The sequence below is a fragment of the Otolemur garnettii genome, unplaced genomic scaffold (genome assembly GCF_000181295.1).
Source record: "Otolemur garnettii isolate 467f Iridium unplaced genomic scaffold, OtoGar3 scaffold00001, whole genome shotgun sequence".
Taxonomy (NCBI): Eukaryota; Metazoa; Chordata; class Mammalia; order Primates; family Galagidae; genus Otolemur; species Otolemur garnettii.
In genome coordinates this window covers 55048239-55063204 of record NW_003852396.1, presented here as the reverse complement: position 1 = coordinate 55063204, position 14966 = coordinate 55048239, and the positions used below count along the sequence as shown (strand labels likewise).

At 39.6% G+C, this 14966-nt stretch overlaps 1 protein-coding gene across 11 annotated transcripts in view; it reads left to right on the top strand.

The window, feature by feature from the left end:
- BDNF (brain derived neurotrophic factor) overlaps positions 1–14966 on the top strand; it is a 56905-nt gene that overhangs the window by 25564 nt on the left and 16375 nt on the right. The gene's annotated exons all lie outside the window — the stretch shown is intronic.

Here is a 14966-nt window from a genome sequence, read left to right as displayed (position 1 = left end):
TTTAACCCTAGGAAACCTGGGAGAGTTTTCGGATTTTTAAGCTTAGGCATATGTATCCTAAAAGTCCCCTGAAACGTCCACTTAATATAACAGAATTATTTAATCCTAAGTAATTTTATACTTAAATGCATCACTGGATTTCTAGAAATGCTCATACTAAACGGACTTAGAAAAGTCGTGGACCCCATTATTGAATATATGGAATCATTACTGATGGCGGATGCAGAAGAATGGAGCTCTCTCATGTATTGACATTGAAAAATCATTGCTGGGGAGAGGGTGGCAAATGGGTGTGTTCTCTGAAAGGAAGAGGAAGGTATTCTCTTTTCTGTAGAAGCACATGAGTAGCTGGTCGGATTTGTATGGAAGCTTTCACTGAAATGTAAGTATTCAAATTTATGCTCTTGGGGAGACAAATCTGGCTAAACATACTGGCTGCTAAGAAGTGGATCATTACCCCGATACCTCATTTATAAATTGCTTAACGTTTGAGGATAGGTCACATTAGGTGAATTAGGAAACTGGATGTGGGATGGGAGAGTGATTGGGGGAAAGCAAAGTAATTTACAAGCTTCAGTGACAGCCATATAAAGCAAAAGTTTATTTCCAGGGACCCCAGAGAGTAACAAATGTTATGTAGTTTTCCCAAAAGGTTCACTTGAAAGAACTTTTCATGGTGGTAGTAATGTCCTGATTTTGAAAGCTCCCAGAACCTAGCCGCTCTTAAATGTGCTTTCATCTTTGTTCCTTTGGTCTGACGGAAACTTTATGACGACCTTCTGGGTTTTTGACATGCCTCTCTGGAGGAAATACAAAAGAGGATTTCTTAATTCTAAGACAACATAAACAAGGAGATGTACAATTATATGATAAATCACTGAACTTCAAATTGGCTTATTACAGTAAAACCTAGAAGACAATCTGTCATTAAATTTTGTATGAAATTAAGAGTTGGAATGATGGAAACTCAAAAAAAAAAAAACCCAAGCAGTTCGAATAATTGTAGCAACTCATCAAAAATTGAAGTAATAGTGCCACCTAGAGAACAAAACTACCAGCTTTACCAGCCAAATGGCTTATTTCCATGTGAACCATTTTTCCAAGGCTATAGTTACAAGGATTTCTTGCCATCCCATTCAGATTTGGCAGATTGGGGGGGGGAGGGAGAGTGTGCATATGGAATTATAGAGGAAATTTAAAAACAAGCAGATCCACCACTCGATATATACACAAAGTCCTTTTAGCATTTTTATGTAGTAACCAAATAAAGACTAGCCTGCCGGAAGCAAGGGCTGGCCTCCTTTTTCACATTTATTATTTTTAGGGATATGTACTAAAACATGGAGTACAAAGGTTCTGATCTGATTCATTTGCCACGGGCAATTCATTACCCTTTCTGAGATACAGTAACACCAAATAAATTGAGTAGAGAGACCTTTAAGAATGTCTTTGATCTATGATTCAATTTTGACTTTAGTGATTTAAGAAGACTACGAATAAAATAGATGTTAAAATAGGATTATAAACACCAAAAAATAAGACACAAAAAAGGAGAAGGGGAAGGAAATTATAAGGATTCCCTTAATCTTAGAATAAAGATATATATGTGAGCCAACACCAAAAAAAAAAAAAAATAACAAAAACAGGAACCAATAATTTCAAATTGGCTGAAAATTCTTTAATGAAAAAAACCTATATTTAGTTCATTTTTGCATGCTCCCATAATAGCATCCAGAATAACACTAATGCAGTTGGATAAAAGTTGTGGAGTGAGCAAATAGATTAACAGTTGCTTCTCTAATAGAGATTCTCACTAGTGATATAGACAATGAAGAAACCGTATAGAAAAATAATGATTTGTCTTGCTGACAGGAAGGCAGAAATGGAAAGAAGGAAGTTGAATAACATTTTTTGCAATATCTATGATAAAAGTCATTTGGTTAGCTTAGTTCTAAAATTTCTTATGCATAATTTGATTCAGTCGGGGGATTATATTTGGAATAGATGAAATGATAAAGTTCATTTAAACAGCAACTGTAAACTTATGGATTTTCTTTTAAATGTCTTGAAATTTGTGGATGCCAGAGGAGATGCCAATTTCTGTGCTTCAGGGAATGGAATATAGTGTGTCTTAAATCGGCGCCAATTTTGGTAAGCAGAGGAAAAATAGCATGGTAACCAAAGAAAGTCATCATACTGGCTGTCCTTTGTGTCATCCGTCGTGGCCACCAGGGGCAGAAAACTTTCGTTTTTAGAAAAAAGAAAGTTTTAAAAAGGGCGTACATTTTCCAAGAAAAAAAAATTCTTTAAAAAAACAAAGTTCTAAAGGGGATGCAGGGAGAGAAGGAAGCTCATTGAATAAAATTTTTGCCACATGGGATTCAGTCTAATCAGTCTTGAGCTTGGAGCTGCTACCGTCAGCAGTTCCATTTTCCTATGCTTGCTTTCTGCTTTCTTGTGCCTCTGAAAGCTGAAACTATGCCCAAATTGAAACAAGTTTCTCCATCGTTTCACATGTTCACTTATTTCTTGAATGTGTTTTTAAACACAGACAAATTTCTTTTACATCGTGTAGAATCTGTAGGTCGAGGAATTTGCAGTCATGTTGCTGGAGGGAGATGCCTGGCGGAGTCCCAGGCCACATTCCTAGGCCAAACTCTCGAAGGTATTCTCTGTCATGCAGCATTGGGGAAACACATCCAGCACCGACATGCTGGCTGATAACATGTCTGAAGGCACAGACGATATGCTTATCCTGTTGAAACATAAAGCCAGCAGATACTGCAGACCTTCTGTTGAATGACAGAATCTGGATCATTTACGTTTATTATGATGAAGTTCAAAACATCAATTGCGTAAACACAGGACAGAACAGGTAGTTGAGGGTGCAGTGAGGGTGGGGGTGGTGTGAGTGATCACATTGTGGAAAGGAAACCTGAGTGTTTTAAATTAACTGCAAGTTCAGTGTGAGCCAGTGGTGTGACTAGGGGCTGTTAACAAATCCAACTGAAATTCTGGACTGCGCCGTTAGAAGCACAATCCTCAAAGTCAAAAGTTAATAACTCTCTGCTTTCTAAAAAGACAGACTCTAGAATATTACCTTCAAGAACTAAAATAGGTTGTTTGGGGCACCTCATTGATAAATTAGTGTCCGTTCCTATCATTGTGACCAAATGTAGGGAATTTAAAAGCATTGCATGTGAAGAATTATTAAGGGAACTTGAAATGGGTGGCTTGGGGACAAGAAGACTTAGACTGGAATGGCAAATGGTTTTCATTTCCCTTAGCAACCTTAATCACATGATAGTGGCTACATGGAATGCCAGGTTGGAAGAATTCTGAAATTGTCCAGGCTCAGTGAGAAAGAATGTCTTGATTGTTGATGCCTGCTATCGCTGGGGGATTAGAGTGGCAACACGCATCACGATGTATTTTTGTCATCCATATTGTGAGGACAGTCTTTAAAACTTTGAAGAACTATTGTAAAGAAGAGGGAGTGGGTGTATTCTGTGTTGCCTTAGAGATCAGACCCAGGACTGCTGATGTAAAATTAAGTACTATGATAGCAAGAAGACCTTTCAGTTCAATTTAATTAAGCATTTTACTGCATGCAAAGCACTTTATTAGAGCAATTTATAATCTAATAAAGAAAAAAGAGGCTTCTTTGGAATCTGGACATTTTCTTCTTCAAGTTTTTCCAATATACTGATCATAAGTGTGCTCTTTATTTTTAGTTCACAAACAATCCTAATGAAGACAAGGATATATTTCTGTCTTTGAGTCTTCCTCTAGATGGGAATAGTATCATGAACTGAGTGTCAGAAACTCTGTTTCTTTGCAAAGTGTTGTAATTTACTCTTTTCACATTTATATGGATTCTCACAAGTTATTTTTCCTTTGGGTCAGGCAGAACAGAACGTTTGAAAGAAAGAGTTCTTAGCAGATGGGCAAATTGTTTAAGAAATTAACTTTTGGCTGGTTGCAGTGGTTCACACCTATAATCTAGCAGTTTGGGAGGCCAAGGTAGGTGGATTGGTGAGCTCAGGAGTTCAAGACCTAAGAGCCTAAGTAAGAGTGAGACTCTCATCTCTAAACAAATAGCCAGCATTGTGATGGGTACCTGTAGTCCAGCTAGTGGGGAAGCTGAGGCAAGAGGATTGCTTGAGCCCAGGAATTTGAGGTTGCTGTGAGCTATGACGCGAGGGTACTCTACCTGGGGTGGCAGAGTGAGACTCTGTCTCAAAAAAAAACAAAGAAATTAACTTCTAACATTACATTTGTCAGACAGCTTAGCCGCTGAACTAAGCCAACTTTCTACCATTTACTTCACTTCCTGGATACCACAGATATTAGCTTTCCAAAGAGTTTTTCTTTTTAAATGTAAACCCTCAGAGAAATCGACCTCTTACCCAACACCATTGGGCTTCAACATTCATATATCTTGTTTTACTCTTCTGTAGAACAGTTGGAGATTAACCAACAGAGAGATGTCATAAAATGCAAGCATAGACCATGAGAAGATCAGGCCACTCCAAGGATCAATGAGTATTTATTCTTTATGATCTTTCTTACTGCTTTCAAGTATTAATATTGTCAGTCAGCAGAACAGTTGACTGTCCACATCCCTTTACGATATCACATACTTTACAGTTTATATATATTTTTTTCTGTTGCAAGGCTTAAAAAAAAAGTTAAAGTGTTATCTACAGGGAATGATTCCTTCACTGATTAATTCACCAAGCATTAATTGAGCGCCCAGTGGGTGCCAGGCACTGGGCACTGGGCTAGTTGGGCTTCTTTTTCCTACATTGATCCATTTATTTTTAGGTCTACTTGATAAGGAACTCCATTGATTTGCTCCTATAAGGCTTTTATTACCTATTCATGTATTCCCATAGAGGTCTACTCTAAAAAAAAAAAAAAGGAGAAAAATCTTGAGCAAATTCTCTGAGTTATTTTAGAACCTCCTGCCATCCTGTATTTTCATGTATTGACTGTATCATTTTGAAAGAACCTATTTCTCTGTTTTAGAGGTTAAACTTTTTTAGCCTCTGATTTTCAGGTATCATTTTGTGTTCAAATTGAGATAACAGAAATACTTGTTAGACATTATCTTAAAAGACATTTTGCTATTTAAGAGCATTTTGTAAGGAACTGTTTACAGCAATGTCTCTACAACAGAAGCCACAGTAGAAGGAAACTTCTGGACCAAAGATGCTATTTGCTTCCCCTGATTTTATGATGGACTTGTTTTTTTCTCTCATGTACGGGATTCAGCAATGTGTCTTTAATTTGACAGTATTTATAAATGCTGTGTGTTTCTCTTCTAAAAAAAAAAAAAACTTAAATGATGCGAATGTTTCCATTTACTAAAAGTTGGCTTCATGATTATGCCAAATGAGGAAAAAGACAAAAACTCAGTTTTGTGAGGGCTATTTTGCCTTTAAGCCTTAGTTAATAACATATTTAACTTCAGCAATTGAGTAATGGGATCTTTTATGAGTTTACTGAAACCACACTCACTCATTAGGTGTCCCTTCATTGTGAAGTCAGGCAGTGATTTTGCTCTGCTGCGCAGGGTAGGAGTCTGCGTGTGGTATATTCATGGATCGTGTAAATAGGCTAACTGGGGCATAAGTTAGCGTCATCAATGGAGAAATGGTCAAGCTCTTGATAGGGAAGCAAGGAAGCCGCAAGGAAGCAAACATCTGCATAGTTCTTCTGTGAATCTCAAAAAAAAAAAAAAAAAATCAGAAGTTGAGGAAGTGGGAATAGGTCCCACTTCCCCTCTAATACCAAACCTACATCCACATTCCTCGCCTTCTCTCTCACACTTGAGCAGGGCAATCAGGCAGAGGACAATCTCGCTGTCCATTTCTGTGACCCTTCACTTGCACGGAGAGCTGTATTCACCTGCTTATTGAGAGCATTCAACAAATGGTAACCTGATAAAGTAGATACTGCTTTTTAAGTGTGAATTCTTTTTTGCATGGCATAATTTTTTTAAATAATTATGTGCAATGGCTGAGAAGCAATACACGATGACCTTATCCTAAATGTTTTGTTAATCATTAAAATGTCTTATCATTAATAAAATTTATTTTAAGATGCTTTCCCTAAATTATCAGACTTTTCCACCTGGGTTTCGCCTCCCTAACAATGACTTTCTTAAACTTGGTAGCATCTATTGTCCCAGAGCCTCCTCTTTTGTCCTCAGAGTCAGTCATCTAAAAACCTAGGAGAACCTTCACCACAGCTGTTCCAACCACATGAGGGGGTTATAAAAACTTGTCCTTGTGCACTGCCCCAGTTAATTGTTGGTACTAGAACCAAAATGTGGTTGGTTTGTTGTCACTAAGATTCCTACGTGATTTCACTGGCTAAAGTCATGCGGACAAGATTGCATGCTTTGATAATTACCTTGCTCAAATGTGTAGTAGTCCATCCTTTAAAACATGCACTTCTGCATCTCATTTCATTATACAGAAAACCATAAGAAAAAGGTTGGGCAGATATTATTTGTATATAATCAAGGGAGAAACTGAAACTTAGAGAAGCTAAATAATGATTAGAAATATATAGCTATAGAACCAGAGCAAGGATTATAGACCAGTAACTTTATCTACCCAGTCCTCTTACCACCACTGAGGACTGCAGTATTCAAATAAGAAACTACATTTCACCCTTGCTGCACTAATGTAGAGGGCCCAGAGCAGGTGCAAGCTGATATTGTCACCCTGGCCTAGTATCCACTTTTTTCTCTACAGCAGAATCTGACACCCTTCTGTGTGCCAAGGAAGAACATAGTAATGGAAAGATTAAAAATGTTTATCCTAACAAGTTTTTGAATTTAGTTTCTTTAAGGGAAAAACTCTTGAAAGGAGAGAAAATGAATACATGATTTTGATGTGCTGTTCCTCAAGCTTCGTAGTTTCAATTTTGCTTAAAGCTAAGGAACTTAGTAAGTGAGCTATTGCAGATGCTAATAGAATAGAACACAGGGTTCTCAAACACGATAATCAGGCTGGGTGCATGGTTCACGCCTGTAATCGTAGCACTTTGGGAAGGCAAGTCTGGAGGATCACTTGAGGCCAGGGGTTCAAGACTAGCCTGAACAAAAGTGAGACCCTATTGCTATAAAAAATAAAAAAGTAAAAATTAGCCAGATATGGTGGTGCTTGCCTGTAGTGCCAGGTACTGAAAAGGCTGAGGCAGGAAGATCAGTTGAACCCAGGAGTTTGAGGTTGTAGTGAGCTGTGATGATGCCACCACCTTGTATCCTGGGACATAGAGCAAGAGCCTCCCACAAAAACAAAACCAGACAAACAAAAAATTAATGATTCTCAGCATTACTACTGAAATTAAAAAATGATAGATACACATATGAGGGCCTAATGTCTGAGATTTATGGGTTTGGGATAGGACCCCTAGGCCTATGTTATGGTCAGAAACTTCCACAGGTGGTTCAGATGTATAAGAAAGTTTGGGAATTGCTGAATTAGAAGCCAAGTAAATTGAAAATCCTGTGATTTAAAGAAACATTGACTTCATCATCCAAATACTTGGATTAAAGTGCAGTTAGAAGGGATTTGCGGCATCCCAAATCTGTAAATCATCAGAAATCCGGGGGCTTTGACATAGGAGCCTGCTGAAGATTTTCCTCTGACTTGAAAGAAATGTTCTGATATGAAACTTCCACATGAGAGCAAAAGACCTGGGACAGTATTTCTGAGTCCCCGGAATGAGTCTGATCCCAGGCCTAACCCTTACTAGGTCTTTGATCTTGGGCAAGTTTACTTATATTCTCTGTCCCTTGACCACTTAACAGAGCATTGGCAGGGATTAAATGTGCTAATACACATGAAGTTCTTAGATCAGTGTTTGGCATAGTAAATGCTTAGTGAATTTCAACTACTGTTTAAGTATGAATACTTTTTGGTTCCAAAAAAAAAAAAAAACCCCACCAAAACCATATTTTAAATGACGACTTATCAAGAGAATCAAAAGCTTCATCAGTAGGCTTCATAACTAAAACTTTGAGTTGACAAAACTCAAACTCTGTTTTGTTGTCATTCTCTGGGTCTAATTTGTTTACTTATGACTTTTTCCGCTTCTTTTATCCATCTAAATCCTATTCATTCTTCAAGACCCAGCTGGAATTCTACCTTCTCTAGAAAGATTCCTGTCCATAAAAAACCTGCCCTATCTAGAGTTCCTGGGCCATTTATGGTCTGTACCTCCCAACTTAGTAGTTAATTGTATAAGCAATTATATAGCAATTAAGTTACTATTGTGTGTCTTTACTGTGTCAGACCCTATGCTAGGAGTTGGAAATAAAATGTTTTAGTCAGTCTAGAAAGATGCTATAGAGCAGCAGTTCTCAACCTGTGGGTCGCAACCCACAGGAACTGTATTAAAGGGTTGCAGCATTAGGAAGGTTGAGAACCACTGCCATAGAGTGTCCTGCTCAGGATACTCTTTTGACTTGAAAGAAGCATTTTGTAAATAGAAATTTCTTTTCTTTCTTTCTTTTTTTTTTTGGAGGTAGAGTCTCAATCTGTACGCTGGGTAGAGGGTCATGGCATCATAGCTCACAGCAACCTCAAACCTCTTGGGCTCAGGTGATCCTCATCTCATACCTCAGCCTCCCAAGTAGCTGGGACTGTAAGTGCCCACCACAATGTGTAGCTTGTTTTTCTATTTTTAGTAGAGTCAGAGTCTCCCTCTTGCTCAGGCTGGTCTTAAACTCCTGAGCTTAAGCAATCCACCTGTCTCAGCCTTCCATAGTGCTAGGATTATAAGTGTGAGCCACCACACCCCACCATAAATAGAATTTTCTTGAGGTGGCCTAGGCCTGGTACCCACATTCCTGGGCTTGAAGATCGAGTTTGATTTTAGGTCCACCACTTACTAGCTCCGTGATCTTGAGCAAACTACTTAAATTCTCTGTGCTTAAAACAATGTTGAGGGAAAATCTTTTTCCCCATCTTTGTGTTTCCAGAAGGATACTTGCTTCCTAAAAAGGAATATTAGCAAAGAAATATTCTGGACTCTTGTCCAGAATATCTTGTCCCCATTATCTGTTCCTTCCTATGAAAAAACAAGAGATCTGGTATCTTCCGGAGCATGTGAACCAAAGCAATGGACCCCTGCGCTGATGCTGCACCTGAACCTTCAGTTTGATTCTTGTTGGCAATTTGTTTCTATTCTACTCTCAATTCAAAATCCCAAAGGGAAGAGGTATATGATTACCAGAAATGTGTAATGGCAGAAAGTTGAGTAAATGGCTAATTTTTTCAAAGTTGCACAGGATGTGGTCCTTATCCTCAAGAGCTAGGTTTGCCTTTTTTCTCACACCTATTTTAGGATTAACTCTACAATCAGATTGCAAATGCTTTGAAAGCAAAAACATGTCTTAGTCCCCATAGCACATAGCTGAGTGCTGGGCACATACATAGTAGGCGGCCCTGTAGGTACTTGCTAAGTGATTCAACATGTTTTTCCCATATGGAAAAGAAATGCTCCCACATTGTTATTATCAGCAAGGAAGACGCTTTTAATGGAAAATCAGTTCTGGCTAAGAATCTATAAATGAGTTATGGTTTTCAGCTTATGTGCCCCAGAAGCTCACCAACATTGAACTCTTGCTGGATTCTTCATCTTGCTTTTATGGGTTATACATGCTAAAAGGATAGCAGATCAGACATTATAATCTTCTGTTCTGTAAAATATGATCTGTATTAACCAAGACCTGCTCTCCACTACATTCCCTCCCTTGGGAATGGCCTCTGTGCATTTGTCAGCTACAACATGTACTTCCTTGTTGATATAAGTGTCTAACCCACACCCCATGCTCCCTTTAACAAAGAAGTCCCCAAAGGCCGAAATTCTGTCTCATTCATTTTGGTGTCCCCAGTGCCTAGGCACCGAAAATATCTGTTAAATGCACACTTAGTTAAAAATTAAATTTTAGAAAAAGGCTAAAATTGCTGTTGTCCTAAGCTGCCAGTCTGACACATAAGCTGAATACAGAAATTTGGGTGACCTTTGCAGCTCTGAAGGGAGAAGAGGCAGAAATGAAGATTACAAAGTATTTGTTGTTTTCCCCCCCATCATGGAATAAACACGATCTATAGTTGACTTCTCTTCAAATGAGGGGATTACAGAAACACAGCTGGCTCTGACCTTCATCTTCAGCTGACCAACCACAACTCTGCTGATGAAACGGGAGCTTGTATCTATGCCCTGGACATAGAATTTGGAGGTAGCAGTTTCTCATCTCTGTGTTCACAGGCACCTTGCACAGAGACCTTGTCTAATCAAAATAGGAATCTCTTACTTCCTCTTTCTGAGTTCCAGGTAGCTGGTTTGCTAACCCAATGTCTGGATAGCAGCACCAAGTTGGAGTACCTTCTTTGAACTTTCTCATGTGGTTATTTCTAGGCTTTTGGAATGTTTCACTTTAGGAAGGTAGGAAAACAGCCCTTGAATTTTTGTGAGTAGTTTAACACTGTGGTTCAGCTTTGACCATCCATTTAATGGGAGATCTGTTTTCCAGATGACTGTACATATGGAGATGAGAAGCTTTTTGGGTTTTACTTTTTGCCATTTTAAAGAGGGGTTTTTCATTAAGTCTCTAAATTTGGGGTAAAAGGTCCTCTGGGAGCATTTTCAGAAGTGTTTGAAGTTTGCATTTGATTTTGGAGGTAATTTGGAGGCCTACCTGTGTGCGACAGGTACACTTCTCCAGCAACTATGCCTGTCTTAGGAGTAAGGGCCGTCTTAACCCATGTTGGGTTGTTCATTCAACATTGATCTCACATTCCTGTTCAAGTCAGTATCCTGACAGTTTACCCCCAGATATGTCTCCCAGAGTTCCCTAGCAGGCTTTCCAGAATTTTGAGCATGTTCAACTGCAGATGGCCACATATGGACTCATTTAAACACATTTTCCACTTCAGGTCAGCCTGCTCTTGGTTTTTTTATTTATAGTTAGAATCTATTCTTCGTAAGTTTTCTCTCCTCTCCACTATTTCAGTATCTCAGGTACATTGGGAATGAGTCCCATTCCCCTCTTGTATTTGCCCCTGGCCACCCCTCAGACTCATGTTATGTTTTACAAATTTGTTTGTAGAGTTGCCCTTTACAGTTTACAAAGTCCTTTTTCATCTACTCACAATCCCTGGTGTGATGCTGAGAATTAGGCAGGGTAAGTATACTTATCCTCATTGTATCACAGAGGTGAGGCAGCATGTTCACCCATGAATATGTCTAATTTGTTGGTTAAAAATGGTTAAATGCCAGTTGTTTCATAGGGTCAACTTAACAGAGAAGTTACGCAGGACTAGGACTTGAGTCTTCAGCCCACAGTCCCAGGGACTGTCTTCTATGCCTACTTGTCCCACCTCAAATTAGTTTTTTCAAGGGAAGTGTGCCCCAAACTGAGATGGCACCCACCGGACTTATTAATTGTTGTCACTAGTAGGACAGACACAAGCAAAGGAAAATTCTGGAATATCTGTTGCATCAGAGCATTATGGGAGGTGGTTTGGGCCAGAAATGATGCCACTGGGCTAAACATTTTTATTTAATTTGGATATTTTTTATTTAATTTTTGGATAATTTGTAACATTCGAAAATCAAAATAGTGTTAAAAAGAAGTTGAGGGGTCTCGCTCCACTTGTGCTTGAGTCACCTGTTTCCCCAACACACACCATCCGTAGATGATCATTTGTGTTATTTTCTTGTGCATCATTTATAGCGTGTTTATGTAAATACAGATGATGGGAATGTGCTATTATTTTCCTCCATTTTTAAAACAAAAGATATTATGCCACATATACAATGTTTTGCCCCTTCTTTTTGTCACTTATGTTTCAGAGAGCTTTCTCGTTTAGCATATGGGGAAATAACTCATTCTTCTTCATAGTTGCATGGATTGTAAGTATGTGCTGTCATTTATCTACTTTCCTATAGCTGGAAAGGGGGCCATGTTTAGTATTTTTGCTAATACATATCTTGCTGCAATTACTAGTGTTGTATATATATCATTTTGTACACCTGTATCTGTACATCTCTTCTCACAAGTGGAATTGCTGGGACCACAGGAAAATTCATTTCTATTTTGATAGATACTGCCTAGTTGTCCTGCATGATCCGCTGTTAGTGGATGAGAATATCCGCTTCTCCATAGCTTCACCTAACAGTGGGTGAGATGAGATGAGAAACGGGAGGCGAACTTCTAAGTGAAGGCTCAGTCTTTTACCTCATCTCGAGTTTGCAGTGGGAATACTAGACTGTTCCAAGAGCTGGTGGAGGCGTCAGTTCCAGTGGAAATAATGCCTGACCACACCACAGCCATGGGCTTGTGCCAATTCTAGGGATACACATGGAAGGGACCCATGTCGCCACTTGCAGAATTTCCTGTCATGGAAAGTTGATGCATTCATTATTCACCTGACTAGCAATGATGGATCTAAGGAGCGCAGCGGTGTTTATTAGAACAGAAGGGAGAATTGTTCCATCACAGTGCACTGTATATTAGGCCATCAGTGCCCTTTTCTCAGCTATAAACATTATTTCCAGGAACTGAGTTCAAGAGATGTATCTTCAATCAGAGGAAATCTTGCTAAGCTTGGAACTGTCATACCCAGGGGATTCATTTTTGAGGAATGATTTTATATTTTCCCCCAAGATTTGTAATTAACTACTACATTATAAGAGAAATTAAAACTGCCAAAATGCGATACAAACATTGAACTCTGGTGTGATACTGCTGGATTTCTTCCTTAAAGCTGCCAGGCAGTTTCCTGCGTTAGACAGGAATCGTATAAAAACACCGTGATCCATGGCCTAGATAACAGCTTCACATTTTGAAAGGCATGTATTCCAGGTCATCCTCACATAACTCCTTACCATTAAAGATTGATTCTCAGTCTGACTTTTTTCTGAGGACGGGAAAAAAAAAAATCTCCCTTCAGTTCTATTGCATTAAAACTGTGGTAAATGGAGCCAGGCAGAGTGATTACTGTTTCCAAATAGATGTTCTTTTTTTTTTTTTTCCATACACTTGTTGATGGGACCACTTTTTAGGGGCAAGCCACGTTTCCTCTCTATGGAGCAGTCGCAGTTGGATAATTGTGTTAATATTTGGCACACACGAGATCGCTGTGGGGCACAGAGGTAGACAGCCAAAGGCTAGCTGACACACCACTGACAAATACACATTTTCTTTTGTAAATAGTGCCAGTGAAGGCTTTCACAACAGGCATTTCCAGTTTTGTTCTCAGGCTCCTTGCAGCTGCTTCTCTGCAGGTCTGCTCTCTTCCCAGGGCCAGTTATGGCCAGGGACAGGGTGTTGTGTTTTGTGCCATCATCAAGTAACCCAGTGTCAGCCCAGGTATGTTTTGTATCAACTCCATGTGGCTCCGGGGTCCACTGGCCTTGTCATTCACACCAAGGGCCTCTAGGTGCTAGTTTGGTGGGAGAGAACCCATTCCACCACCCTCTTTCCCTTGGCTATTTTGACTCAATGGGTCTTGTTGGCACAATCTGCGAGCGTCTGATGCTCCACCCATGCTGGACCATCTGCTGTCTTTGTGGTCTTAACCAATGGTCCACATTACTCCTTGAGAATAAATTTGAGATTGTCTTGCTGTACCTCAGTCCCTCAGCTGTATTCCTGAATACCAGGACCAATGGATGGGCCTCAAATGCAGTGGCATGAGGTGTCAGACCACAGGACTTTGAGGGGTGCTTTAGGTGCTATAAAGAAAGATTTTAGGTCACAACTATTTTTTTTAAAGGCACAGTGATACTTGGGCCTTGATTGAAAACTCTTCTCAAGTAGACTTGAGGGAGTATTTGGTAGTTATGTACAGGTATGTACGGGTATGAAAAATATATGGGTCTGTTCCAATACCTGAGGAGATCTTCTCCGGGAAAAAAGTGTTCTGACATCTCAAGTTACCTTCATGCATAGTTTGTCAGTATCTTGTGGGAATAATCCAAGATTTAGCAAAAGGTAGTCATGGTGAAACATGAGGGTGACGTTGGCCCTCTGGGAAATGAGTGCATAAACAAACTGCTTCTCAGAAATGACCACGTGCAACTTTGCTTAATGAGTAAGAAACTGGTGCATGGGATCCGCGGGCTCTCTCTGCCAAATGGACCTCCCTCAAAAAAGAAGACCTCCCATCCTTATCTGACCCAATATGGAGAGAGGCACTGCCAGCCAGCCCAGGTTCCTGTTCCATGTCCACCACAGACTAGGTGTATGGGCTTAGGAAACTTACTAACTCTCCTCAAGCCTCAGTTTCCTCAGCTGTAAACTATGGATAACTAAATTATCTACCTCATAGTTAATACATGTTAACTATTATTTTTTACCCCCTGTGAGCTAGAGTACTGAGGGTGTCATCATAGCTCACTACAATCTCGAACTCCTGGGCTCAAGTGATCGTCCTGCCTCAGCCCCCTGAGTAGCTGGGATTAGAGGCATGTACCACCATGCCCGGCTACTTTTTCTATTTTTTGTAGAGATGGGGGTCTTGCTCCTTCTTACGCTAGTCTGGAAGTTCAGGCCCTAAGCAATTCCCCCACCTCAGCAATCCAGAGTGCTGGGATTACAGGCATGAGCCATTGTGCCTGGCCAGCTATTATATTTCAAATCATGTTTAATATAAAGAACAGCTTAATATTATTTATCATTTATATAGCTGCTCAAAGCCTCTTCCAAAGATCTCACCCGTATACCACCCCCACCAAAACATACAGTGCTGCATTTATTTATAGTTTACTTTATAAAAATACGGTCCTCACCCTGTGCTTACATTAAATATATTGGTATTTGAGTTTGCATGTCATCTGCAGGAATCAGTGCTTAACAAAGAGGGGTGGAGACCAGCAGATGTTTTCCCAGCCCAGTTATTCACAGAAGTGAATGTTTCCAAATAGGAGCGTTCTGA